The 15,280-nt window shown below is 34.5% G+C and overlaps 1 protein-coding gene across 20 annotated transcripts in view; it reads left to right on the top strand.

The window, feature by feature from the left end:
* LOC745092 (uncharacterized) overlaps positions 1–15,280 on the top strand; it is a 125,386-nt gene that overhangs the window by 9,799 nt on the left and 100,307 nt on the right. For 11 of the 20 annotated variants that reach the window (XR_010150730.1, XR_010150724.1, XR_010150720.1 and 8 more), the window contains one exon: positions 4,178–4,244. The gene's annotated coding sequence lies outside the window, so the exon portion shown is untranslated. Of the gene's footprint in view, positions 1–711; positions 826–1,698; positions 1,759–4,177; positions 4,710–7,575; positions 10,008–15,280 lie in introns of those variants that run through there. The other 9 variants (XR_010150723.1, XR_010150719.1, XR_010150734.1 and 6 more) reach the window with 4 other exon arrangements.

The following is a 15,280-nucleotide window of genomic DNA, read 5'->3' as shown; positions in this document are numbered from 1 at the left end:
TAAAGGTAATTGAGCAGTGAATATTTCTATTTCTGTTACTCATCAATTAATACTATGTCCTTACTAAGTTTTTAACTTTGTATTGCACATTTAAAATAGGTAAATTGCATATGGAAGTTTTTTTAATGGGATTTATGCAAAAACAGTATAGACTAAAATCTTATTTCTTTGCTAATAGTGTCTAAAGTCAAACATATGGTGGTGATTAGATATGGGGCACTTGGGAGCTAGAGGCATTTTGTAAGCAAAATAAAGTGTCATTTCTTGATTGGAGTTTTACACTTTCTTATTTTCCAGGAGAATAGGTAGGGAAGTTACTCTCAATGAATTTACCCCAACATTGGTTAAAATTCTTCAGAGAATTTTGATAATTGAGCGGTTAAATCTAGACTTACAAGGGGAAGATTATTATATATGTCATTAATTTCCTTTTCCTTGCATACATTATAGGTTCCCTTTATAATCAAAACACCAATTTTGTCTTTTTTCTCTCCCCACCCCACTTTTTAAAGAAAAATTATTTTAAAAATAATTTTATCATATAGTGATATAAGCAGACCTTGAGAGGTAGATTGATGTCTGAACCATTTTTCCTCTGTGTGTCAGTTTGATATTCTTTTCTCAGCTTGCTGTTTAAGAAGCAGCAGCAGCAACAGCAACAGCAGTGAATAAACAAGTTATCACCACAGCCCTTGTTCTTACCCCTTACAGCTGGGAGCAGAGGCTGGGAGATCGATGCTGCTTGTCAGCTGTTGTGCAGAATAACATCAATATGCAATAATGGTGGCCAAAGGAGCCTGCACCCATCCGTTTTTACAAACCCAGGTGGGAAGAGCCCAACTGTTACTGTACCACATACACAGTATAGAGAATACATTCTTTAGCAGAAAGGTTGCAGCATAAAGAGAACAGTAGATGCTTGTAGTTCTTAGACTCTATTATTTTTTACTATTTCTCTGTGGCTTTAGTTCATTTAATTTTTATTCAGTTAATTCCATCCATTAGAATGGAAAACCTGTCTTGCTTCTGGAGGTATATATAGTATGTTTCATGTATATATGGTATGTTTCATGTTTTCACTTTTAAGCAGGTAGACTGAAAAAAATTATAATTAGTTGCTGATATCACAAGTTAGGTAATATATTGAGGATAGAAAAGAAAAGCTGGCTATGGCCACACAGGAGTGTTTCTTTCACTTTTGGACTACATTATCTTTGTTTTATAAAAGCCCAGTCTAACAAGACCGAATTCTTGTTGATTTCACTATAATAAAAGAAAGAAAACAACATTCTATATTAACTTAGTGTTGTAAATAACTAAAAGCAGGCAACAGATGAAAACTTATGTCTTTTTTCTTACTACTAAACTGCTTACTTTTTCTATTTACCATTTCTCACTGAAATATCTTTTATCTGAACTTTTTATCTAGAAAGCTTAGATTATTCTAAATCTTTTGGAAACAGGACTTTGTAATTTCAAATAATATAGAAGAATGTTTTTATTTTTATAATTTGAATTTGCGCCGATTTTTATAACCTAAATATTCTATTTTTTTCCTTCCTTTTACATCTAATTTCAATAGGTTAGAGTTACAGGGAAGTGTGAATGTTGGATTTCTATAAATGTTCTGAATTTATTTGTAGCGGTCTTGGTGGGAAACTACTAATGCTTTTTTTTTTTTTTTTTTTTTTTTTTTAGTGTATAAAGCCAAATGTCCCGTTTAAAGTTTGACATTTGCAATAGCATTCTATTTAAAAGGTAATCATATAGTTGCTTTCTGGTCATCTTCATTAAAATCACTCCTGATCACTCTCACTCTTAATATTTTCCTGTGGCCAATCACAGTAAATTCAGAATATTAGTTCCCTGGTAATATTACTAAAAAAAGCTTTGTCATAGTATGTGTCTAGTTATCTGAAAAAAATAAATGAGCCCACAACCTTTCTTGGCATTGTGAAGTCAAGCATATTCAGCCATAAATTGAGGTTACTTTTTTGTTGTTGTTGACTAATGCTAGAGGTTTTTAAAAAAAAGTTTATGTAATTTAACAGATAACATATTAATTACTGTTACCTCCCCTAACTAAAACATGAGTTACATAATCCTCTCTGTTGAAAGCACCTCATTTTTAATCATTACTTACTGCTTAGTTGCCTGCGAACCACCTGTATGAGAATAACCTAGAATTTAAAAAATAAAATAAAAACATTTTTCCAGACCTGGAATTTGCATTTTTTTTACAAGCTTTAAGAGATTTTTCTTAGGAGCACCACATTTGTGAGAAGCACTGCCCAAAATGAACTTGGAGGAGGGATTGTTCATACCCACAAACTACTTTTCCTGCATCTTTTTTTCCCCTCTTTAGTCATCTTGGATCTAAGCTTAATATTTAATTAGGAATCTTATCATTTCTAGATTAAGTTCTTGAATCTTAAATTCGGCTGATTAAAAAATAGATTAAGTCTTGGTATTTCCTCAGTCACATGAGGAAAATCTGTGTTATCAGAGCTTTGTTTTCATGTAAGTGCCTTGGGCCAAATTTCAGTCTATTCTCTTTGTTTGGAACATTAGTATACCTATGTTAAACCAATACTTGATGAAAACCAAAGGAATTGATCACTTATGAATTTTTAAATTTTCATATAGATAGTGGCTGTTTTTCTTAAATATGCTTCCAAATGTTGGAGGAAATATAAAATGAGGAACTCTTCATATGCTGCTTGTGGGAGCATTTAGCAATATCTTTGTAAAGTTGAAGATACAATAGGCTTGAACCCAACAATTTTATTCCTAGATGCTCTAGATAAATTCAAGACATGTAGAAAAAAGTCTTGGTTATTTTTAATAGGAAAAAAATGAAAGCAATGTAAATGTTAAGCAAGAAGAGAATGGCAAATTGTGACATAGTCATGTGATGAACTGTAAAGCTACTAAAATGGGAGCTGTGTTTATCATCATGGGTGAATATCCTACTTCAGCAAACAAAAATAAGTTGCATAAAGGTTATATGCAGAGTAACGTATATAAAATATGTATGATATTATACCATTTATCAAAAGCTTTAAAGCAATGATAAAGTTTAAATTCTTGAATTGGTAGTAATAGTGTAAAAACATAGGAAATAAATATCAAATTCAAGATTATGCTTGCATCTTTGGAAAGAATGGAATGGAATCAGGGTATAGCTCACAAAGGACATCATCTGTATGTGTAATCAATTTTCATAAAAAACAAAGGGAAGTAAGTATGGCATAGTCCTAGATTTCAGTACAGCTGGATTGGGAGTCCAGAGATAGGATATGGAGGTTCATTTTGGTATTCCCTTGATTTTTCTGTGAATTTTGAAGCAAATGATTTTGAAATTTTTAAAAACATGCTGTTCTTTTTCTGTGAAGATTAGTCTACAATAAAGCATATACTTGCAGTGCTCCGTTAAGAACATGGATGAATTTGTCATATCCTTTCTATTCTGTATCTTATAGTAAGTGCTTAACTATTAGTTGATATAACAACTACAACTTAGAATCATGACCCACAGAAGCCAAACATGCTAACCAACTCAGATTACTAGCATATCTTTAAAAATGTCATATATTCCTTCCTTTGTGTACTTGGAATTGTGCAATATACAATACATGGATTATAGATGATGCAATTTTATGTGTGTGAGAGAGATTAATCAGTCTTGGAATATGATCTTGAATTTATCTTAAAATATCTGCAAATATAGGATGTCCTCCAGAAGCTCATTGGGCTCCAAGTTAGAGTTTTAGCTTTGACTAAAATTTTTGACTTAAACTTCAAGAGGGCAATCATAATAGAATAGCAAATTTTAAAAGCCAGTGATAAGCAGGATGTAGTGGCATGCAGGCCTGTAATCCCAGCTACTTGCGAGGCTGAGGCAGGAGGATAGCTTAAACTCAAGAGTTTGAGGTTGCAGTGAGTTAGGATCACACCATTGCACTCCAGCCTGGGTAATAGAGCAAGACCCCATCTCTTAACAAAAAAACTAACAAGAATGCTGCACTGGGCTGAAACATACAAATGCTGCTGGGTGTTTATAATCTGATTGTTCTGTGCTGTATAAGGATCAGAATACAGCGGTGGCAACCTCAGTTGAAATGTTCTAACTTATATAATGTGCTGAAATTTTTAAAGTCTTCCCTCTTTTTCCTAGGTTTAATAATGATAGAATGAAGACCGCAATAAAAGAGACCTCTACTTAGCTCAGCAATTCTTACCTTGTAAGTATTAACTCTGAGTTTCCCTATCATTGTCATAAAAGGTTACTGTTTGGTGTCATGTTCTGGTTTATTTCTGATTTTTTTCCCTGCTTATCCTATTATGGTAACTTTCTAACCTCTCCTAGCCCCTCTACACGTTGAGATTTGATGTTAATTAATAGTTTAGAGCAAGAATAATGCCATTGCCTTGGTAAGTTATTTAGGGAAGTATTTTATACCCAGGCCCTATAATCTCCAAGTCTGAGAATCACAGTTTTGAGCCCTTTTCCTTCAAAGGAATTAACAAATAGGTAATTGTCTTTTTTAGTACTCATTATTCAGGTTTATTGGTCTTATGGTTTTATAAATTGAGAGTATTCTCTCCACTTGAGAAATGATTTTGTAAAGTCTGTTTTTAATTTCATTAGGTTACACTTGAGACTTCTTTGTGAAGAGCTTAACATTTAGCTGTTAAAACTTGAGGAGGTGGCCGGTCGCGGTGGCTCACGCCTGTAATCCCAGCACTTTGGGAGGCCGAGGTGGGCGGATCACGAGGTCAGGAGGTCGAGACCATCCTGGCTAGCACGGTGAAACCCCGTCTCTACTAAAAATAAAAAAAATTAGCCGGGCATGGTAGCGGGCGCCTGTAGTCCCAGCTACTCGGGAGGCTGAGGCAGGAGAATGGCATGAACCCAGGAGGCGGAGCTTGCAGTGAGCCGAGATCATGCCACTGCACTCCAGCCTGGGAGACAGAGCGAGACTCCGTCTCAAAAAAAAAAAAAAAAAAAAAAAAAAACAACTTGAGGAGGTGGGAGAAACAAACATGAAGGCAATCCCTTTTCCTTCCCTTTGTTTTGTTGTTGTTGTTTTTTTTTTTTTCATTTATTCAGTACATATTTATTGAGTATCTACCATGTTCCTAGTACTTTTCTAGGAGCCAAAGATATAGCAGTGAACAAAACAGATAAACAAGTTAAGTACATAAATTAAAAGATTTCTGACATGGATTCAAAGTCAGAGGTTTTGGGTGGGGGCCAGGACCATGCATCTTTAGCAAGCTCTCCCTGAGTAGGATGGCAGCAGATGATCTGTGGTCCATGCATAGTGTAAAGAACCCGCTCCGAAGAGCCAGGGAGCAGTGTCCAGCTGCAAGTCCTCCTTTCTTCTGTCAGGGAAGTTTGCAGAAGTGAATCAGTGGATAGCAACACCAAAGTGATACCTTCAGGGTAGACAGGAAGGTAGTCTGTTTAGTTGAAGGTCAGAAGTAGTCACCTTAATTATTCAAGACATCATTTCTCGCCCTGGATTGCCCCATCGCCTCCCAAGCTAAACCTCAGATATTTCCTGCAAATATCAAAAAGAGGATTTTTCTCCTTTTTCCTTCCTTTTATATATATACATGCATACCTCTTTTTTAGAATAAGAAACATTTTTCCCCAATTCATTTAACTTTTGAGACACTTAGAAATTCTGAAAGAATAATTTTAACAAGTTAACTGAAATTAATATTATGCCTCTAGAAAAACTCACAAGATCAAGGACATATAAAATGCGCAGGATACTTATTTCCATAAAAGTATTTGAGACCTTAAAATCAGTTACCAAAAAATGTCATTTCCATCCATTCCTTGAGCTAATTCTGCATCTCTAAAGAAAAACTCAAGCGCAAGACTTTCTATTCTTAATGATGTTGAGGGCATGTCTCTGTTTAAATGAAACTAGTGCTTCAGATGCTTTTATTACATTATCTCACAGTGACTCAAATAATGTGTATATGTTGGGGATGGCCTTATGATCATAGACGATCAGCCATTGAACTCAATAAGGTGAGAATTTTTAAGTGGGGGATCAATTAAATTTTGAAAACTGTTAATAATAAGCCAGTTTGCAAAGTAGTAGCCAAATGCCACAGGTCACTTTCTTTTTCTGATTTTCTCCCGGTTACATTTTTGTCTCTGGAAAATTAGAATGGAAACATCTGCAGATCCCTAAAGAATCCTATATAGTACAGGCTTGGATTCCTTAATTAGTGCCTTGGAAGCCAGCTCAGCCCTTCTTCAACTTAACTCTTTAAAAAAAGAAGTCTTTTTAATTCGTATTACACTCAGAATGGAGGGCAGTCCACTTTTCAACAAGAAATAGGTATCATTGAATTCTAACAGATACCTAAGCACAGATAATATCACATTCTTCATTTCATCTCCTTTATAAATTTCTAAGCTAGCAGTCTTTCTTGGATACTCTCCAGCATCTTTTAAACATAGGCCATTTATCATATTTCATAGTTGGAATGCTTTCTGTTGTCTGTTCTAGGTAGATTCCCCTTAATCTTAGATTCTAAAATGGTGATGTTTCCAATTAAACAATACCCAGAATAATAGGTACATAGTGACTGGCAATAGTCAGTGATGCTGTGTGTGATTGTATGTTCCCCTTCTATCATTTTTTTAATGTTTGTTTAATGCCATTTATTTTTTAAGATGGGATATATATTTTAATTAGCCAGGCGTCGTGGCAGGTGCCTGTAGTCCCAGCTACTCGGGAGGCTGAGGCAGGGGAATGGCGTGAACCCAGAGGGCAGAGCTTGCAGTGAACCGAGATCACACCACTGCACTCCAGCCTGGGCGACCGAGTGAGACTCCGTCTCAAAAAAAAAAAAAAAAAAAAAAAGATGGGAGATATATATACACACACATATATTTTATATATAATATATATTTACATATATAATATATATTTACATATATAATATATAATATATATTTACATATATTTATATATAATATATATTTACATATATTTATATATAATATATTTACATATATTATATATAATATATTTACATATAATATAATATATATTTACATATTATATATAAAATATATTTACATTTTATATATAATATATTTACATATATTATATAATATATTTACATATATTTTATATATAATATATATTTACATATACTTTATATATATTATATATTTACATATATAGATATATTTTAGATATCTATAGATAGATAGATAGATAGATGTATTTTCTTTTCTTTTTTTTTTTTTTTTTTTTTTTTTTTTTTTTGAGATGGAGTTTTGCTCTTGTTGCCCAGGCTAGAGTGCAATGGCATGATCTCGGCCCACCACAACCTCCACCTCCCAAGTTCAAGTGATTCTCCTGCCTCAGCCTCCTGAGTAGCTGGGGTTACAGGCATGCACCACCACGCCTGGCTAATTTTGTTTTTTGTTTTTTGTTTTTGTGTAGACAGGGTTTCTCTGTGTTGGTCAGGCTGGTCTCGAACTCCCGACCTCAGGTGATCTGCCCGCCTCAGCCTCCCAAAGTGCTGGGATTACAGGCGTGAGCCACCTTGCCCTGCCTAAGATGGGATTTTTTTTAAAGCTGTTCATTTGTGGAATGTGGATGTTCTAGAAGTTGTAGAACAGTGATGTTCATGTATACAATGCTGTCAAACAATGGCAGTTTGGGGTTCATTTTTACAAATTAAATATAGAGATGGAGTATTTTTCAAGTTTATTTTTCAATTTAGAGTTCTTAAACTTTCGCTGCTTAACAAAAAATTCAGAAATAATTATATGTCTTTATTTCTTTTTCTTTTTTGAATTATTTTTATTTTTCACATTGCATTTTCGAATACAGACACTTAAATTATATATTTCTGTTTGTAAATGTAAACATATGTTTACCTGCAAATGTAAATACATGTTGACATCTGTTATGTAAATTTAAATATATATTTGGTGCTTAAAAAAATCTCAAAACATTGTCAGCAGTTAAGAATATTACATCTCTTTTTAATAATCTACAACAATAAAAATCTTAAAACATTGACTTTATAAATAGGGAAAGAAAAGATGAAGCAGAAAATTCACCAGTGCTGTCAATGTTAGTTCCATAAACAAAAATGATAGAGATAAATTACTTCCTAATTCCAAAGACTTATTAAATTTGGCTGCTATCAAGAGCAAGGCTAGTAAAAAGAAATAACAAAAACTATTTCTCACATATGACTAGTTATCAATATAAGTTTTTAGAAGTATTATCAGGTTAGCAATAAAAGCAATGGTTTGTAATCATATCAGCCTAGAAAATATTGTCAATTGTAAATTATAAATAGTACAAACATAGGACTGACTGAAAATACTGCAAAAAAAATCACAATGTTTTTATCAGTGGAGCAGTAAGTAATCAATATATGGCAAATGATATAAAATCTGTTGTGCTTTCAATAAAACCATAATGATGTAATTATATTATGCACTAGACATAGCCAAAGTTTCTCTTATTTTTAATTATTGTGATAGAAATTTACTCTTGTGTAAATTGCTGTATACCTGTGTCACTGATGAGGAAATTCTAATTATCTTGAATAGTTTTAAAAATGGGAATGTTTCTGGGAGAAAGGAATTTCCCAAAAGAGAAAAAATAAATTGCTCTTTTGGCAGTTGGATTAGTGGTGAAGAGTGTTATAACCCAAAAAATTCATAAAGGTACCAGCTATTGTCAGCATTTGGTAGTAAAGAGGATGTCTTATAAACCTATTGATATGATGAAGTGCCATTAATTTAGTAAATATATAAAATCTAGGCTCTTATGTATTCTATAATTTATGAATATAGAGAAAGTTCACAATATGCTGCAGCTGTTTTTCATTGTTCAAATAATTGCTATTTTTGAGAATTAGACATTTAATAAAAATGCCAGGTGTTCCTTGTCCTCATTCTTCCATATTTGTCTTATATATGTTTAGCAAAATAATTGAGTTAAATATGAGCTTTTATGCTTAAGCGATGGCTGTGTTTTCGCTCTTAATAAAATTGCACCATAAAATTTGATTTTTAGTGCCAAAATTATGAAAAGGGGTTGGGCTTGTTTCCTCAACCTGAACAACTTCTTACCTTCAAGATGGATGATTCAAAGAGGAATAATAGGGAATTTCTTAGTATGAAGTTACTTGGTTGTTTTCTTAGGAAAACAAAAGGTAGAATTTAACAGCATGGGGCCTGATTTAAATAGAAAATAAATGTACAGATATAATCAACTCTGCTGTCATGGGGATTTCAAGTTATAAATGCAATAAGTAACATCCCCTGACTTATTCTATGTACTTTTGCCCTAATCTACTACCTATTAGTCTGAAACTTGAGTTTTAAAATTTAATCTCTACGTAAAAGAGGAATAAATTGAATGCATAATTAAAATATATGTTGTCAATTATCACACCTTTTTGCCTAGACTATAAGCTTCATTTTTCTTGTTATATCCACTAAATTAATTTATGCTTGTTTTTCCATTAAAACAAGTTACTTTGGCTGGGTGCAGTGACTCACGCCTGTAATCCCAGCACTTTGGGAGGCTGAGGTGGGCAGATCATGAGGTCAGGAGTTCGAGACCAGCCTGTCCAACATGGTGAAACCCTGTCTCTACTAAAAATACAAAAATTAGCCGGGCATGGTGGCCGGCACCTGTAGTCCCAGCTGCTTGGGAGGCTGAGGCAGGAGAATTGCTTGAAACCAGAAGGCAGAGGTTGCTGTGAACCGAGATCGCGTCACTGCACTCCCGCCTGGGCGAAAGAGTGAAACTCTGTCTCAAAAATAAATAAATAAATAAATAACAAAAATTAGCCAGGCATGGTGGCGTGCACCTGTAATCCCAGCTACTCAGGAGGCTGAGGCAGGAGAATTGCTTAAACCTGGAAGGCAGAGGTTGCAGTGAGCTGAGATTGCACCATTGCACTCCAGCCTGGGTGACAGAGCAAGACTCCATCTCAAAAAGAAAATAAAAAGAAAAAAACAAGTTACTTTAAAATGTCTTATAAAATCTGTTTCTTATAGTAAAACTATTTGTAGCTAATGAAAATGAAGTTTTGATACATTTAACAGTATTACCACTAAGAATGCCATCCTTTCAAGTACTCTACCACTGGTCAAATTTCAGAACCTCAGTTTAAAATGTTTGGGGAGGCCAGATATGGTGGCTCATGCCTGTAATCCCAGCACTTTGGGAGGCTGAGGCAGGTGGATTACTTGAGGTCAGGAGTTCAAGACCAGCCTGGCCAACATGGTGAAACCCATTCTCTACTAAAAATACAAAAATTAGCCAGGCATGGTGGCGGGTGCCTGTAATCTCAGCTACTAGGGAGGCTGAGGCAGGAGAATAGCATGTATGCTGGTGGTAGAGGTTGCAGTGAGCCAAAATCAAGCCACTGCACTCCAGCCTAGGCAACTAAGAGCGAGACTCCATCTCAAAAAGTATGTTTAGGGAAACAGCCGGGCATGGTGGCTCATACTTGTAATCCCAGCACTTTGAGAGATCAAGAACGGGTGGATCACTTGAGGTCAGGAGTTCAAGACCAGTCTGGCCAACATGGTGAAACCTCGTCTCTACTAAAAATACAGAAATTAGCCAGTCATGGTGGCACGTGCCTGTAATCCCAGCTACTTGGGAGGCTGAGGTGAGAGAATAGCTTGAACCTGGGAGGTGGAGGCTGCAGTGAGCCGAGATCCCACCACTGCACTCCAGCCTGGGCAACAGCACGAGACTCCATCTCAAAAAAATAAATAAAATGTTTAGGGAAACGATATCTGAATTAAAATTCAGAACACCTCAGTTTTAAATTATTACTTTTAGTTTTTATATCCTTAGTTCAGCTGTTTGTTTCTTTATGCCTCTAGTATTTGGTGCCCTGTAGTCGGAACTTAAAACTGGCAATCTGTCCTCCAAATCCTTAACAAGACAAAATAAGTAAAGTACACTAAATTTTTCTAAGTCAATTTTATTTTAAATTGAACTTCATTAATTTTATTTTGACCCTAGAATATTAGAATTAGAATCATAGTAAACAAATGTTTTCCTTTACGTTATAAATTACATTTATGTTAATTAACATAAAATAAGTTTCTCATCAGAGGGCAGGTTTCAACTTAGTACAGTAAGTCCTCACTTAAAGTAATGAATAGATTCTTGGAAACTGCAGCTTTAAGCTAAATGACATAGAATAAAACCAGTTTCACCATAGGCTAATTGATATAAACAAGAGTTAAGTTCCTGTAGCCTATTTCTGGTCACAAAGAACATCACCTTCTAAATAAAGATCCAACACATTTCTGGTATTAAACATTGTGAAATAAATGTGAGTTAAACATACATTTAAGAAAGTTTAATAGAAACAAGATCATCATTTACCCAATTTTTGATGAGTCAGCGATGATGGTCATAGTGGTGGTGAGTTAAAATAAGGAATAAATGTTTGTAAAGCAGAAATTGTAAGGAGCACCTTCTACTACCATGTTGTTCAAAAACAAGCAATAACAAATACGGCATGCTTGCTGAGCACTTTCATACTACATCATTTGTTGTTGTGCATTTGTATGATGATTGTATATTTGACAAGTTTTTATTTTGCAGTAATTTACATTCATTCATTTTCCAACCCACTTACTCCACTTTGGGGTTGCAGGTGGCTGGAGCCTATCCTAGAAGCTCAGGATGCGAGGTGGGAACCAACCCTGGATAGGATGCCATTCTATCACAGGGTGTCCTCCTACCCCGACACTCAGCCATACTGAGACAATTTAGATGTGCCAACTAACATAACATGCACATCTTTGGGATGTGGGAGAAAACCCATGCAGACATGGGGAGAATGTGGAAACTCCACACACTGTGGCCCCAGACAGAAATCTCTATATTTTTCCTCTTCAGTGTTAAAAATGAAACAATGTTGAATGAAACATCATTTGAAGATCTGTTTATAACTTTGTTCTCTGGCCCTAGATCTACTGTCTAAAAATTGTTTTTATGTCTTTTCTCTAAGCTGTACATTCTCAGGTCCTTCCACTGTTGCCATAGCATTAATTTCTAGACCATATTTTTTCTAGACCATATTAATTTCTAAACCAATATTTTCTGGATACCCTACTTTGGATCTGTTACATTTTGTTAGTATTCCTTTTTAAATAATTGTATTTAGAATTAATTGCAATATACTTAATGTAGTATAGGTACAAAACACTCTGCGTCTATGAATAAAGTTCTATAGTGCAGTCTGATTGCACTAGCTTTTTTTTTCATCAATACTATCGGGTCATGTTGAGCTGCAGTTCACTGAAACACTTAAGTGTGTTAGAATTTCAAATCCTGTAAATTTAGATTCAGTAGGCATTTGTTGAACACCTGTTCACTACTAGATGTGCTTGTATAAATTTCTGCTGTTTATTTTACTGATAGTAAGTTTAAAATGTAGAAATTGACCAGTAGATTTATTGTACTGAGGATGATTCTATAGTTTAGGAGACATGACTAGGATTTCAATGAGAACAGATTGTAAGGACAGAAATAAATAAAAAGAATTTCTAAATGATTTTGTTAAATGCAATAACAACTTTATGTAGACTACAGATGAACTGATAATAGAGCACATGTAAGAAAATGTCTAAAAAATGTTATTGGAAATAAAATTAGAGCTGTAAATCATTAACAAGGAAAAAACATTAACTTATATACAATTTATTTTTTCCATATTTCTTAAAATATATTAAATTCTAACATAGAAAACCAACTTAAGAGATTTAAAGATTCCCATCTACTCAGATTTATTATATTCAAGTTGAATTATTAAGCAAGACATTTAATTTACTTATTTTGTCTCACCTTTCAATATAACTACTTTTTTTTGTTGGAAGATTATAAGAATGGAGAGTTCTGGTATATCAAAGGCCCACAGCCCAGAATATAAACCACCAGACTTGGAACTATGGTTGTTGTGTAAAGGATAAGGACTGAATGATTCTGTCTTCAGAATATTTTTGTATTTTTTTTTTAGAAGCTCTTTTCTTTGGCTCTACATCTAGCCATTAGGGCTCTTTCTGTATCTGGTTAGGCAAAGTGGCTTTTCTTTCAGCCAGCAAACGTAAAAGCAGAGATTTAAGGGATGGAGTCATGATGATATTTCCAGTGGACTAAGATAAAGGATTGAAGAAATGGCATGGTCTATACTAGTAAAGATTTCCTCACAGCTAGTCCATTTTGAATGGAGAGATAAGTATGGAATAGGGAACCAGTTATCTGCCCAACACAGTACCTAATAATGAGAATAATTTTCTGTATTCAAAAGTTCTTAGTGGTTGTTAATGTCTTAAAAGAGACCATTTAACTGGAATGGAAGTGTTTTCTTTGGAGAAAAGCAGGAAACATTGGATAGATCTTAATTATACAGACCTTGATACTTAGGCAGAAAGTAGAGATTCTACTTAGGAAAGTAGAAATTACTTTTTTTTTTTTTTTTTTTTGAAACAAGGTTTTGCTCTGTCACCTGGGCTGGAGTGGAGTTCAGTGCAGTGGCATGATTATGGCTCAGTGCTGCATCAAACTCCTGGGCTCAAGTGATTCCTCCCACTTCAGCTCCTGAGTAGCTGGTATTACAGATGCCCAGCTGATTTTTAAATTTTTTGTGTGGGGGTGGCTAAATGATGAGAGCACATGGACACATAGAGGGGAACAACACACACTGTGGTCTTTTGGAGGATAGAGAGTGGGAGGATGGAGAGGATCAAGAAAAATAACTAATGGGTACTAGGCTTAATACCTGGGTAATGAAATAATCTGTGCAACAAACTCCCATGACAGGCCTGGCATGGAGGCTCACGCCTGTAGTCCCAGCACTTTGGGAGGCTGAGGTGGGTGTATCACTTGAGGTCAGGAGTTTAAGACCAGCCTGGCTAACGTGGCAAAACCCCATCTCTACTAAAAATACAAAAAAGTTAGCCCGACTTGGTGGCGCTGGCCTGTAATCCCAGCTACTCGGGAGGCTGAGGCAGGAGAATCACTTGAACCTGGGAGGTGGAGGTCACAGAGAGCCGAGATTGAGCCACAGCACCCCAGCCTGGGCAACAGAGTGCAACTCTGTCTCAAAAAAAAAAAGCAAACAAAAAAAAACCTCCCATGATAAAAGTTTACCTACGTAACAAACCTGCAATTGTACCACTGAACTTAAAATAAAAGTTAAAAAAAAATAATAATTTTTTTTGTAGAGATGGGGTGTTGCTATGGTGCCCAGGCTGGTCTCTCAAATTCCTGGGCTCAAGCAATCCTCCGACCTCAGCCTCCAAAAGTGCTGGGATTACAGGCATGAGCCACCTCGTCCAGCCTAGATACATTCTTGAATATGTAACTTTGGGAAGATTTATTAATTGATTAAGGATGAGGAGGTCCAGCTAAAATGCAATTGGATTTATAAGGTACTTAAATCTAGATTTAAGGTATGAAATCAAGAATGGCGAAGAAATCAATGAACTGAAGTCTTAAAGAATCAATTCATTTTATTGACTAGCTGAATACAAGGGATGATTGACACAAGATGAAAATTGAGTGTTAAGAAAGAATAACAATGGGCGAGTATGAATGATTAGGACATAAAAGGGAGCAAAAGAAGAATGTAAGAAAAAAATGTAAATAGCATATTTATCAAACCTTTTTATATTGCATTTCTTGACTAACATGATATATTTATAATTTAGTCATACTTAGTATTTATGAAGTAAAGTCATCAAATAAAATATGAATGTTTGATTTCTAAGAAGTTTAACTTTTTGTATAAGGAAATGATTATAAGAGAATCTAATAGTAAAATAACATTTGGGGGGCTTATATATATAGTCTGACTTTCTGGAATAAATTTTCCAGATTGAAATCTACTTCATACACAGTTTTTAAGCAATCTTTCAGTCATTTTTTCATCAGAAGAAATCAAGGCAGTTTAGAAACAGTAAAACTTTATATTTGCCTAAACTCAACAACTAGGTTTTTTATATTATAAAACAGTCATGTTGGATTAAATCTGATTATTATTTTATTGAATGCGTATTCCTAACACTGAATTTTAAAGCTATCTTCTCTAGTTAATAGAGCCTTTTTGTTTTTAAGTATTTATATTCCAGAAACAAGAATCAAGCAAAAGCACATTTTAATCTTTCCTGTAAATGTTATATATTTGGACACTTTATAAGACTTCATAGTAGGGTAATAAAAAAATTACCATGTTT

The sequence above is a fragment of the Pan troglodytes genome, chromosome 14, assembly GCF_028858775.2.
Source record: "Pan troglodytes isolate AG18354 chromosome 14, NHGRI_mPanTro3-v2.0_pri, whole genome shotgun sequence".
Taxonomy (NCBI): domain Eukaryota; kingdom Metazoa; phylum Chordata; class Mammalia; order Primates; family Hominidae; genus Pan; species Pan troglodytes.
The sequence above is the reverse complement of the archived record's forward strand: the minus strand, read 5'-3'. Positions and strand labels throughout refer to the sequence as shown.